Source organism: Oncorhynchus gorbuscha, linkage group LG05 (genome assembly GCF_021184085.1).
Source record: "Oncorhynchus gorbuscha isolate QuinsamMale2020 ecotype Even-year linkage group LG05, OgorEven_v1.0, whole genome shotgun sequence".
Taxonomy (NCBI): Eukaryota; Metazoa; Chordata; class Actinopteri; order Salmoniformes; family Salmonidae; genus Oncorhynchus; species Oncorhynchus gorbuscha.
In genome coordinates, this window is record NC_060177.1 from 25,625,178 (window position 1) to 25,639,363 (window position 14,186).

Sequence of the window (14,186 nt, forward strand, 5' to 3'; positions counted from 1 at the left end):
CTTCCCGTACTTAACTTCCCACTGAAGCCTTTACCTCGGAGTATTGGTGGATTAGTCCCGCCTTAACTGAAGTAGACGAACAGCGATCAATACCTGCTGTAAGCAGGCTGCCAGGGTCAGCTGACCCCTCTGTACCACCACTCCGGTACGACCAGTCAATTCCTGTCTGATCAATTCCGTCAGATTGACCTCTGGTGACCCTGGGCAGATAAGGTCAGTCTGGCCAGAGTGGCCTAGGAGCTCGGGGGCAGGGGGTTCAGGGTCCTGTCAGTGGGCCTGTCCCATAATGAAGTAGCCACTATTGCCTTTCTGTCACTCAGTAATTACAGGGAGAGATATGGAGCTATAGATAGGTGCTGAATGCAGAACAAGGCAATAAAATGGATTCCAGAAAATTGCATTGAGCAGACAGGGGACCAGTAAAGTGACATGTAAACTACTCTCACATGGACTGGTAATGACTGGGAGCAAGATGGATTGAGAGGGACTAGTCAAGTTTGTGGACACATACAGACACATTCAGACACATACAGAAACATTCATATGCATTCAGACGCATACAGACACATACAGACGCATTCAGACACATACAGACACATTCAGACGCATACAGACACATACAGACACATTCAGACACATACAGAAACATTCAGATGCATACAGAAACATACAGACACATTCAGACGCATACAGACACATACAGACACAGTCAGACACAGTCAGACACAGTCAGACACAGTCAGACACAGTCAGACACATACAAACACATACAGACACCTGCAGAGACATACGGACACATACAGACACATACAGAAACATGCAGATGCATTCAGACGCATACAGACAGATACAGGCGCATTCAGACGCATACAGACGCATTCAGACACAGACACATTCAGAAACATGCAGATGCATTCAGACGCATACAGACAGATACAGGCGCATTCAGACGCATACAGACGCATTCAGACACATACAGAAACATTCATATGCATTCAGACGCATACAGACACATACAGACGCATTCAGACACATACAGACACATTCAGACGCATACAGACACATACAGACACATTCAGACACATACAGAAACATTCAGATGCATACAGAAACATACAGACACATTCAGACGCATACAGACACATACAGACACAGTCAGACACAGTCAGACACAGTCAGACACAGTCAGACACAGTCAGACACATACAAACACATACAGACACCTGCAGAGACATACGGACACATACAGACACATACAGAAACATGCAGATGCATTCAGACGCATACAGACAGATACAGGCGCATTCAGACGCATACAGACGCATTCAGACACAGACACATTCAGAAACATGCAGATGCATTCAGACGCATACAGACAGATACAGGCGCATTCAGACGCATACAGACGCATTCAGACACAGACACATTCAGAAACATGCAGATGCATTCAGACGCATACGGACAGATACAGACGCATGCAGGCACATACAGACTCATTCAGATGCATTCAGACACAGACACATTCGGAAACATGCAGATGCATTCAGACGCATTCAGACAGATACAGACACATACAGGCACATACAGACGCATTCAGACACATACAGACACAGACACATTCAGACACATACAGACACATTCAGACACATACAGACACAAGCAAACATTGTTCATGTGGAGTGTTTTTAACTTTAACATGGCAAAATATGCTGATTTATTTGATACCCAGATGAATATACTTTTTATAAAGATGTAAATAACAAATAATCTCCAGACAGTCATGACAGAATCTCTAACAAAATGTGAGCTCTTCATCTTTATTTTACTTCACTCTTTTGAGGATAAGTTATTGACTGAAGTCAAATTATTTAATTGATCGTTTTCTTCAACACTTGGGCATCCACTTTGTTTCTAATGAAGTGCTCAACAAGTTAGTCACACCAATATCACCCACTATCTGTAATAGATCCTGTGTGTTTTGGGCAGAGTATAGTGTTAACTATAATTACCTGGCTGGTGTTCCCAGTCACTGGGCCACCCAGGGGCTGTAGACGTCATAGTGTTGCTCCCTCCCATGGCCCGTGTCTCCACTGAGCAGGTCAGGTCAGGGGCTGGAGAATCCCCCCAGTCAGCCCAACCAGTCAGCCCAGCTCAGCTGCCACCATCTGAGACCCTCCACATTCCTCTGTCCACTAACTATTTAGTTATCAGTGATTTGGTTAAGTGGAATTGACTTTTATCTGCAGAGTGCTGTGGGGTTGCCACCGGCGATACACATTCCCCCTTCCCCAGCCCGTGTCTTGTCTTAACTTGGTGTCACATCCAGCACATTGCTATTGGCAGCTGAGCCAGGCCTGATCAATAGCCAGGTCAGGGATGGCCCACGGCCCTGCTGTGCTCCACGGTGGGACGTATTGATCCCTCATACACTCCCACAGGTCGCCCTGCCTGCCTCACCGTGGAGCCATGGCCAGAGAGAGAGAAAGAGAAAGAGAGAGAGAGAGAGAGAGAGAGAGAGAGAGAGAGAGAGAGAGAGAGAGAGAGAGAGAGAGAGAGAGAGAGAGAGAGAGAGAGAGAGAGTGAGAGAGAGAGAGAGAGAGAGAGAGCGAGAGATGGAGGTAGAGAGATAGAGAGAGAGAGAGAGAGAGAGAGAGAGAGAGAGAGAGAGAGAGAGAGAGAGAGAGAGACAGAGAGAGAGAGAGAGAGAGAGAGGTAGAGAGATAGAGGGAGGGATAGAGAGAGGGAAAGGGAGAGAGAGAAAAAAAGAGAGTGAAGGAGGGAGGGCCTGTAAGACTAATACACATGGCCACTGTGTGTGTGTTTGCAATGAGTCATGCCACATGCCTCTGCACTTACCCTTTCTCTATACATGTATCCTACATAGAAAACCCTTTCACATTTTAGCCACTCAACATGAGCAAAGACAACTATTATTTATGTCTGAGTGATGCTGTTATTGGTCTCATAAATATGAAAATAATACAACTTTGAAAAACGAATGGTCCAATTGATTAAATAAATGATAAGGTAATAAGAGCATATTCTCTGAGAGTACTTCAAACCTGTATGACAAATAGATAGGGAGGGTTTAAAAAATGGACTGAATGGCAATGTGCTTTTTTCAAAGAAAAGAAAGTTAAGGTCAAAGATAAAAGTAATGCTCATTTCATAGTTATTTAGGGTGCAAAATAAAAAAGGGTTATGCCTAATAAAAGACTCAAAGGCTCCTTCTGGTATGAATGTAATGAAATGCTATAGCACCATACATTGTAAAGCTGGGCCCAACTTCATTAACTCAGTATTGTGAGCTATGAGTGCACCAGATGTTAGATGATCCTGAAAGTACACAGCCCCCGCGCCTCCCCGCGCCTCCCCGCACCTCCCCACGCCTCCCCGCGCCTCCCCACCTCCCCGCCTCTCCATCCACCCCCTTTCTGCTCTTTCTGTCTCTGCTCTCTTACATTCTCTCTCTTTCTCCTTCTTTCTTTCTCTCTCGCTCGCTGATGGGAGGAGCCTCTCAGGAGTTACCCCGCCCTCTCATTGCCATGGCCAATGAGCTGAGGCCTGGTTGTTTTTGTTGCAGTTTTTAACGCTGCTCCCCGGAGCTCCTCATCAACAACGTAATAAGAGCTCTTGGGAACAATTAAACATGGGCTTCAACTCAGGTCTAACCACAGAGGTAAAAATAATCGTAAAAAATGTTGCCAAATAGAGGGGGTTCCAAAGGGACCATTCAGATATCACAGACTGTCTGCCTCCCTTCGTCCTTTATTCCCTAACTAAAGCTCTGTCACTCTGGAGCTGTCACAACCCTAACATATGACAAGCGCATTTACCCAGCCTCGCACACACCAGGCCCATGTGGAATTCAAATATCTTGTGTACATATTTATTTATAAGGAATTGACAGTTGAATAAATATGTGTTGTCTAAGTGACTTTGTTGTTGTGTATGAGAGATCCTCTGCAGAACACGCAATTATGAGCGTTATTACAGGAATATGTCTTGTTCTGGTTACAGGGAAATTAAGTTTCTCCGGAAATCTTTTTCATTTCTGATGTTAAAAGCCTACAGTGGTACGAGAGGAGAAATTACACAGAGCAATACGTTTAGTACTTAATACAATCTGGAAATCATGTGATTCTGTCCTGCAGTAATACAAATAATTATATATTAATTTAGTTTGCTCTAAAACAGCTTATTAAAGATTTCTGAGGCTTGATAGAAGCCATATTGTCCTGTTTTTCCTTTTATGAAAGATGTATTTTTCTTCTATGAGTCAGGGTTGGGAACACACAAAGTGCTTCACATACAGTGTATTCAGAAAGTACTCAGACCCCGTGACTTTTTCCACAATTTGTTACTTTACAGCCTTATTCTAAAATGGATAAATATAGATTTTCTTCCTCACCAATCTACTCACAATACCCCATAATGACCAAATAAAAACAGGTTTTTGAAATGTAACAAAATGTGGGAAAAGTCAAGGGGTCTGAATACTTTCCGAATGCACTGTACATACACTACAATACATTACTGTATTATATCTTTGGCCTCAACTGTTTTAGTTCGTATGTTCATTTTTCTTCTTTTTCTTCTTCTTTTTCCAGGTGGCACTGTCATCCTGATAGGCTGTCTGTTCACTGTCATCCTGATAGGCAGTCTGTATCACTGTCATCCTGATAGGCTGTCTGTTCACTGTCATCCTGATAGGCTGTCTGTTCACTGTCATCCTGATAGGCAGTCTGTTCACTGTCATCCTGATAGGCAGTCTGTATCACTGTCATCCTGATCACTGTCATCCTGATAGGCTGTCTGTTCACTGTCCATCCTGATAGGCAGTCTGTATCACTGTCATCCTGATAGGCTGTCTGTTCACTGTCATCCTGATAGGCTGTCTGTTCACTGTCATTCTGATAGGCTGTCTGTTCACTGTCATCCTGATAGGCAGTCTGTATCACTGTCATCCTGATAGGCTGTCTGTTCACTGTCATCCTGATAGGCAGTCTGTTCACTGTCATCCTGATAGGCTGTCTGTTCACTGTCATCCTGATAGGCAGTCTGTATCACTGTCATCCTGATAGGCTGTCTGTTCACTGTCATCCTGATAGGCAGTCTGTACTCATCCTGATAGGCATCTGTATCTGATCCTGAGGCAGTCTGTATCACTGTCATCCTGATAGGCTGTCTGTTCACTGTCATCCTGATAGGCTGTCTGTTCACTGTCATCCTGATAGGCAGTCTGTTCACTGTCATCCTGATAGGCTGTCTGTTCACTGTCATCCTGATAGGCAGTCTGTTCACTGTCATCCTGATAGGCAGTCTGTATCATCCTATCATCCAGTCTGATCACTATAGGCAGTCTGTATCCCTGTCATCCTGATAGGCAGTCTGTTCACTGTCATCCTGATAGGCAGTCTGTTCACTGTCATCCTGATAGGCAGTCTGTATCTCTTGTGACACAGGAATCTTGTATTCCCAACCTAATAGCTTTCGAAAACCCTGGAAATACCTGGATTATTTTTAGGAGTACATCACCAAAGTTATTAAGGTGCCCAGGCACCGGATCCTATAGCTTTACATTATAGCTTTATTATTTTTGAATATACCAAGAAAGAGTACAAAGTCTGAACGTCAGCAATAGCGTGTGGCCATCCGTCCACCAGCGCACCACCAACCAACCTGCTGTGACCGAGAGGGCGTGACCTTTCTGCTTGACGGCTTCAAACAGACACTTGAAAAGCGGGACACAGTCAGAGAGGCTGCCGTGCGGCGGCGACTCCAACCAAACACCCCATCAGGTAAGGCTGTGAAGTCCCCCCTGATCCTGCTGACCAGGCCCTAAGCCCTTTAACTCCTTCTGGACTTTGAAGCTGGCCAGTCCCCCAGCCGCCTCCCAGAAGCCCCCCAGCCTGTGTCCTCTCACATTGCCAGCTCCCCCTAGGAGACAGCATGTAGGAAAGGCTGCTGATAAACGGCCTGCTTTCATGCTCTACTCTCCTGTTTGTTCCCCTCGGATTAGCGGCTCTGAATATATGGACGTTGTTTGGTTGATAGATGCTCACCCTGAGCTCTTTACTGACCCCCTGCAGGTACTGACCACAGAGAGCAGAGCTGCTGCACATATGGCGGGGAAATGTGTGGCCTCTCTGCCAAGGTGACAGGGGAGGGTGGGGGAAGCTCATCACACACATACACACACTCTCGTACCTACAGTACCAGTCAAAAGTTTGGACACACCTACTCATTCAAGGGTTTTTCTTTATTTTAATAGTTTCTACCTTGTAGAATAATAGAGAAGACATTAAAACTATGAAATAACACATATGGAATCATGTAGTAACCAAAAAAGTGTTAATCAAAATATATTTTATACTTGAGATTATTCAAAGTAGCTACCTTTGCCTTGATGACAGCTTTGCACACTTTTCGCATTCTCTCAACCAGCTTCATGAGGCAGTCACCTGGAATACATTTCAATGAACAGGTGTGCATTGTTAAAAGTTGATTTGAGGAATTTCTTTCCTTCTTAATGCGTTTGAGCCAATCAGTTGTGTTGTGACAAGGTAGGGGTGGTATACAGAAGATAGTCCATTTGTTGTTCAACAGGACAATGACCCAACACACCTCCAGGCTGTGTAAGAGCTATTTGACAAAGAAGTAGAGTGATATAGTGCTGCATCAGATGACCTGGCCACAATCACCCAACCTCAACCCAAATGGGATGGTTTGAGATGAGTTGGAATGCAGAGTGAAGGAAAAGCAGCCAACAAGCACTCAGCATATGTGGGAGCTCCTTCAAGACTGTTGGAAAGCATTCCAGGTTAAGATGGTTGAGAAAATGCCAAGAGTGTGCAAAGCTGTCGTCAAGGCAAAGGGTGGCTACTTGGAAGAATTTCAAATATAAAATATATTTTGATTTGTTTAACACTTTTTTGGCTACTATATGATTCCATATGTGTTATTTCATAGTTTTGATGTATTCACTATTATTCTACAATGTAAAAAATATTAAAAATAAAGAAAAACCCTTGAATGAGTTGGTGTGTCCAAACGTTTGACTGGTACTGTATATTCACAAATAAACGTTTGTTGGAACATATACACAAACGTACGCATATTATTTTCAAGGCACACAAATACACACATTCATGTTGTAACAAGAGGCTTTTTTTCTGGTGTTTTAAGTAAAGGGGATTGACAGTCCCAAGACACGGGTGCTTTTCAATTCATTATTGTCGAAAAAGCATTTTCCAGCATATAAAATGTAATCTCTGGTCATTAGTAAAGCCCAGCGTGGGTGGGTGTTCACATGCATGTGTGTGTAAGCTTTTCAGTATGTATGTGTGCAGGGAATGTGGACATGCATGTTTGCGCTGTGAGGCGCATAGGTTCAGAGGTCCGTATTTCCATACAGAGTGACTCTGGGAGAGATAGATCTGGGCTGGGTTTCAATCTGCTACTGGCACAGCTACCTAGCTGCACAGATGAAGGAGATACAGTGATGCTTGACTGGGATCTGATACATTATGAACACGGTCAGACTAAAGGAGGTGTCATTTAACTTTTACTCTTCTTGATTCATAACCTAATTATCACCTTACCTGTCATCAATAGTATTTTGTACTCATATATTTCACAGCACTATTTTTGTAATAGCATGTTAGTTACACATAATATCAGTTCCCATGGCATCGTGCAACCATTGCTAGTCGGTGGTAAACACTAAATCCCACTTTACCTGGATTATGTTAAATCACAATGTGATTAGGAAATCTGCATGATTTAGGAGAACATTTGGTATTTTTGCATTCACTCTTTGTTATTATGTCTCTGAATTAAAGCTTCTGGGGCACATTGCAAATTTCTGAAGCACATACACTGTATACCTGTATTGCAAAGCTGGAAGGGTTTCTTCAACACAATAGACAAAACAGCAAAGACATATTAGCTCTTCAGCTACTGTGAATTAGGTTATTTTCTGCTCTAAATAATCCTGATTGAAAGTAAATGGTGTTTATAGAATTAAGTAAATAAAAAGAAAACATGGCAGACAAAGTGATGTGCAGGATGCAGGAGAGGATCACTATCAGCCAGGCTCTGCAGAGCTGAGGGCCTTTGTTTGAAAAGTTCAAAGTCATTTTGCTAAATTTAGGTCACCGCAAATGATAAATACACTGCAGCGAGCCATCATTGTGATAGAAAGAGAGAGAAAATGAGAGGGAAAGATAAGTAACCTAACACACCTGATTTTAAGCTTTCTTATGTCTTTAAGGGTGACATGTTTTTTTTGTGTGAGTGTGTGGAAAATAAAACACTTCTAAGCATTAGGAGAGACAATATCCATTTTTGTGGAGCTAATTAAGGACGTGATCTGAAATGTATTTTGTGAGCAGCCCGTTGCATTGCGGGGCCTGAAGGGTCAGCTGGTTCACAATAGGACAAAGATAATGCAGCAGGAGTCAGAGGCGGAGAAGGCTCCAGTCAGGGGGGATCACTCCCCCCCTCGCCCCCCTCCACCACCCCTCCTCCCTGGCCTGTGGGCTGCTGATGGAGCTGTGCTCCTAGCCCAGGGCTGCTAGCTCCCACCACACCAGGCCCTGCTCTGTTCTGCATGTGGGCTGCTGCTCCACACTGCTCTGCTCTGCAGTCAGGGTCGCTCCCTTTGTGCCGGCCCTCTTTGGCCTCGCGGTAAAAAAAAGACATGCATGATTTCATACATGAAAGATATACGTAATTGGACAGCAGGGCCTATACAACACATTTACAATTCTAAACAGAATATGTTGAAACCAATTCCCCTCTATCTCCGTCGCTCCAATTTTTTCCGGAAATGTATTTGCACATATCATAAAACACAAAACACAAAAAAAACAACACAACACAGATTATCACACTTTTATTTGCATGCTGGATATTACATGTGGATGTTGAAAGAGAACAGAGAGAGTTCATCTATCTGTATGTTCCAGTTGATCCCAGCATGGTTCAGACTGCTGTGTTCTGTGTGGTTTTAGGAAAGAACACGGTGGACACTTTCTCACTATTATACCAAGAGCCGAACCTGATAGTATATTACATTTCAGGACACAGAATTAAACCATTTAAATAGTAGACATCCAATGATTTCAAGTTCACGTTTTTAAGTCACGTTCAAGACAGGCCAGTAATCATCCTGTGATCATTGGAGTCATTGGAGTTAAACAAATGCACATGTTTCATCCTCTAAGCAATGAGGGGAATGTTACAAAGCTGCCTGTCAGTTGACCACGGGGAGGAGATGACCTTTTACATTCTTTTGTGTTGTTTGTGTGTGTATTGTATAGATATGCATCAAAATCATGTGGATTTAATCACATTAAAATTAAACTGATAAATCGGGCAGGTCACATACAGACACCAGATTCAGGTCGATGCTTTAAGCACCCTTTCAAATCCTGACTGAATAAACTGTGGAAATGTTGTATTACCTAGAGGGTCCTATGTGACTCAGCTGGTAGAGCATGGCGCTTGCATTGCCAGAGTTGTGGGTTTGATTACCACAGGGGACCAGTATGGGAAAAGTATGACAATGTATCCACACACTACTACTGTAAGTTGCTCTGGATAAGAGTGTCTGCTAAATGACTAAAATGCACATGTTAGGTGTGTGTTGTCCCTGGTATGGTCTGAACCCACCCCTCCTATAGTGTTAATGTAGTGCCAAGGTAAACACCTCTGTCTTTAATTGTGTTAACAAGCTCACACCTAGCCAGGGAATGGCCTCACTAATCACCTGCTTTTATTGGCCTAGGGGCCCCAAATGCCAGCTAGGCACCGCCTCTCTAGGGCCACAGGCAGCACACTAACAAGGGGCGCTCAGCGTTCAGTCCCCCCCTCCTCTCCAAATACAGGTGGGATCACCTGCCATGTAGCTGAGGTCGAGGGGGTATAGGAGTTGGCGGAGGTTAAGCGTCCCATAATTCAGAGATAGTCGATGTGGTCACCTACAATTACTCCCAGTCCACATGGCTCCATTGCTCAGGCTATGACTAACAGAGTTTGTGTTTCAGTTGTTTCCCCATTGGTTCATACAGATCAAGGCCTGTGTGTGTGTGTGTGTGTGTGTGTGTGTGTGTGTGTGTGTGTGTGTGTGTGTGTGTGTGTGTGTGTGTGTGTGTGTGTGTGTGTGTGTGTGTGTGTGTGTGTGTGTGTGTGTGTGTGTGTGTGTGTGTGTGTGTGTGTGTGTGTGTGTGTGTGTGTGTGTGTGTGTGTGTGTGTGTGTGTGGTGCATGCCAATGTCAATTGTACAGTAGGCTCAGATTGAATGATCATTCCACATCCCTTAAATGCTATTCTTTCACTTACCACACGTTTTTTTACAATGAAAATAAGCATTTTTATTTTCAATTAACAATTGAAGATGCATGTGGCCTCATTGAATATTTAGTTGTATCTTTATATACGTGAACAAGAAGCAATTTAAATAAGAAGCTATGATATTTCAGGCAGGGGAAACAAACACAAAAAACAGGATAAGATTCAAATGTTTCACTAATTTACAAATCATTGGTATAATCAGCGTAATTATTAGTATCATCATCATCATCATCATCATCATCATCAACATCAACATCATCATCAATGTCGTCATTTGCATTAAGACCATCATCATTATCTTCACCATAGTCCTTCTGATTTAAATTAGATTAACTTTCATTTGATGAGCTCTAACTTAATAAGGAAATCAAAGGTTATTCGCAACGTGTGTCCTTTGATGCACCTGACTCAATCGTCATTGCATGTGTTCCTATTAGGGCGTTGTTGCCATGCATAATAACTATTACCTGGAATGCAGCAGGTATACCTGTAGGTTACACACTTGGGGATTTAGAATTCATATCGATGGCTGGCAAATTATGATAGCCTCTTGAAATGGTTAGTTTGTTCACATTCAAAGACGAATGTTGATGCGCAATAATCAGTAGGCTATAAGAGTTAGAATATGAGTTGTAACAGTTATACATGCCATTCCTTTTTCTACCTTGATATTATGACATCCATCAGAAGAGAATGAAAACATATACTTTGTTCAATATAATTAGTACATAAGCCTTCATTTCCATATCGAATGTTTATCAAGAAATCAGTCATGCATTTGTATTTTTGTAATTTCAGTTGAAGTATTTGTGGTTATTTTGTTGGTATTTGGGTTGTAGAAAAGGCAGGATTTCCTGACGGCAAATTCAAGAAAGCGTTCATGCGTGGATGAAATGATTCCATGACCATAGCTTGGCACATAAGCCAGCCATATATGTCAGCTGAAAGAGAAGCATCCAGAGGCACAGGATTTAGATGGCGACCCTTGGCGATATCCTAGATCTCGGTTGCCCTTCTGTGTCCGCTTCCACCTGTCGTCTCTCATCGTGTGCGATTTGGGGCTTTCCCCGGTAGCATCTCGGAGAAAATGACTCTCCTTTAAGGCCTAGAATGTGTTAGCGCAAAGCCGAAACCAGGCACACCATTCTGCGTCGATGTAATGTTTCCTTTTAGGTTGATCATTTAAGGGTGGACATGCGTTATTCTTTTCTGCAGCAGTTATATTCCCTCTCATTTACAGTGCAGTACAGTGGTCATATGGCTCTGATTTGGGAGCCCTCTGCCCTGGTCTTTGGAGACGCCCGGTTCTCTCCCTTCGACTCTCTAGAGCGCGTAAAGCTCATGTTGTCACGGCTCTGTCTGTCTCCATGAGCACTTGACAGCAGCTCTCAGGATTTGTCCATTATTCGATATGTCCCCGTAGACCTGAAATGTATGCGCCAGGCCTGTTTTAGCCGACGCGTAACCGGAACTATGGAGATGTGCATAAGGCCTGTGAATTATACCATCACTGTAATCTTGGTTATACTCTGCGCATTTATACAATTATTGACTTGATTTTGTAGCATTGGCCCACTTTGTATATCGACACTGTAATGCAACTAAGAAAATCGAATTGTTGTTCATTTGATTTTGATTGAAAGTCCGTAAATTTGAACTGTGCGCCGGTCTCTTGGTTGAATTGGTTTATCTCACCGGTGTATTCATCACAGTGTCTATGGAAACGAATTTGTTTAAAATGTCGTTTTTGAAAATAATGTTCTTACCTGAAGAGAGATGAAATGGTTGAAGCGCAGACAGACAGTGATAAGGGATGATGAGGCTGCTTGGATGGACCGAGGCTTGCTCCAGGCAGGTTGAAATACATTTGTATCTTGTTTTTGCACGGGTGATGGGGAGACATCTGTACTACTTTACTGCACAGAGACGAATAATGTCCCCTTGCATCACTTATAGTTTCTCAACACATTATTTTGACGTTGGAACAGAGGATTGTGTGCGTGAACAGACAAAACAAAATGCAGAATAGAACCAACTTTAATATTAAACAAAGGAAATCAAGCTGATGTTTCATATTTTAATGGACATTATTAGTTGATTACAAAAAAAACAGGGTTATACGGTGGTAGCAAACCTACCGGGTAAGGGGGCACTGGCACGCGCGTGTGCGCACACGTTGCATTTTGCATAGGCCTACAGTATTTACATAAGCAAACCCCGTTGCTGACCTTCGTTTTCTGAAATGCACATTTCTAAAATCGACATTAGCAAAAAAACATGTAGCTTCCTATATCCACTCACCAACAACGAATACAACATTTGATTTAAAATAATAATGTACATTCTGAAGAAGTATAGTGAGTTGGTAGCAGGTAATAAAATCCAATTTTATTGGTCACATACACATTTAGCAGATGTTATTGCGGGTGTAGCGAAATGCTTGTGTTCCAAGCTCCAACAGTGCAATGCAGTGGTATTTAAGAATAGAGCCAGATTAATGAATATTCCTTATTTTTAATGTGAATGAGACAGAGTGACCAGATGGACGGTAGTCATATTTACCCTCCAACGTCACTATCTCTAAATCATGGTTATCACAACAAACAGGTCGTCCTGCTCCCAGTTCAGTTAGCATCCACACAACTGATGTCAGTAAGTCCCCACTTTCTGACGTTGCTGGTTTAATGTTTTCATTTACTCAAACAAAACTTAATACTAGAGACAAAAATAAATATTTTTAATTGCGTTTAATTTTCGTTTACACAATACATTCATGTAACAGACAAAAACAATTACAAATGCATAGAATGGATGTTTTTGAGATCGAAATCGTCTCGTTTGTGAATATTTGGTGAATATTACAATCCTTCATTTCAATCAAACCATGAAGTGTTTTTCTCTGCAAAAAAAATAACGATTTGAATTGCAATTTCGAATGATTAATCAGCAATGGAAATGCACATAATACACAAACAAACAGGTTTCGCTATCTTTCAAACAAATTAAGTTCTAATTAAGTAATCAAATGTAGAGTTTTGTAATTAACATGTTATAAACATATATTAGGCTGGTACTTGTCCCCCCTATCTAAGTAGCGCAGGTTGGGAAATAATATTGATTTAGAAACAGTAAAATGACATAGGCCTATATGCACACATGTAGAAATGAAATGCTATTACAAAGACCGTATGACACATGGGTGGACAGAAAATGAACAACAATAGGTCAAGGTTGGTCGCCGGATGTTGTTCATATTTTATACTTTTTCCTTTCTATGCCTTGCATAGATCAAAGAAAAACACTGTTCTCTATTTTTTTGTTGTCCAAACACAGTTACGATACAATAAATAGATGATGTGGGTTTGCTATAAGATTATTTAGAACAGGACGCCTTTTTGATACAAAACGGAACGCAGGGCATGCAAAATATCATGCAAAAGATGCATTTTGTGTATCTTAAATGTATATGCTGCGTGTGACGAAGAGAATAGTCTTTGGAGAGAAGAAGAGGGGATTGTGAACTAACGGATGAAATATTCATCGTGCATCACAGTTTAGCAAACATCAGGCTACGGCAGATCTTACTCCAGCGTTAACAGTTCAATGCAAAATAACCTCTAGGCCTACTTAAAACGCTTCCGTAAAGATTCGGTCGCTGTAGTGCATTCATAAGGAACACATGTTTAAATAATGACTAAATTGTAATATATTCATCTTCACTTGAGTGTAAGACACCCCCATACATAGGGGATAGGGGAACCCTTCACTCTAATCTTAAGAAATACATCATTCTAACATATGTATAAGGTCCCGAATGAGGTCGTATT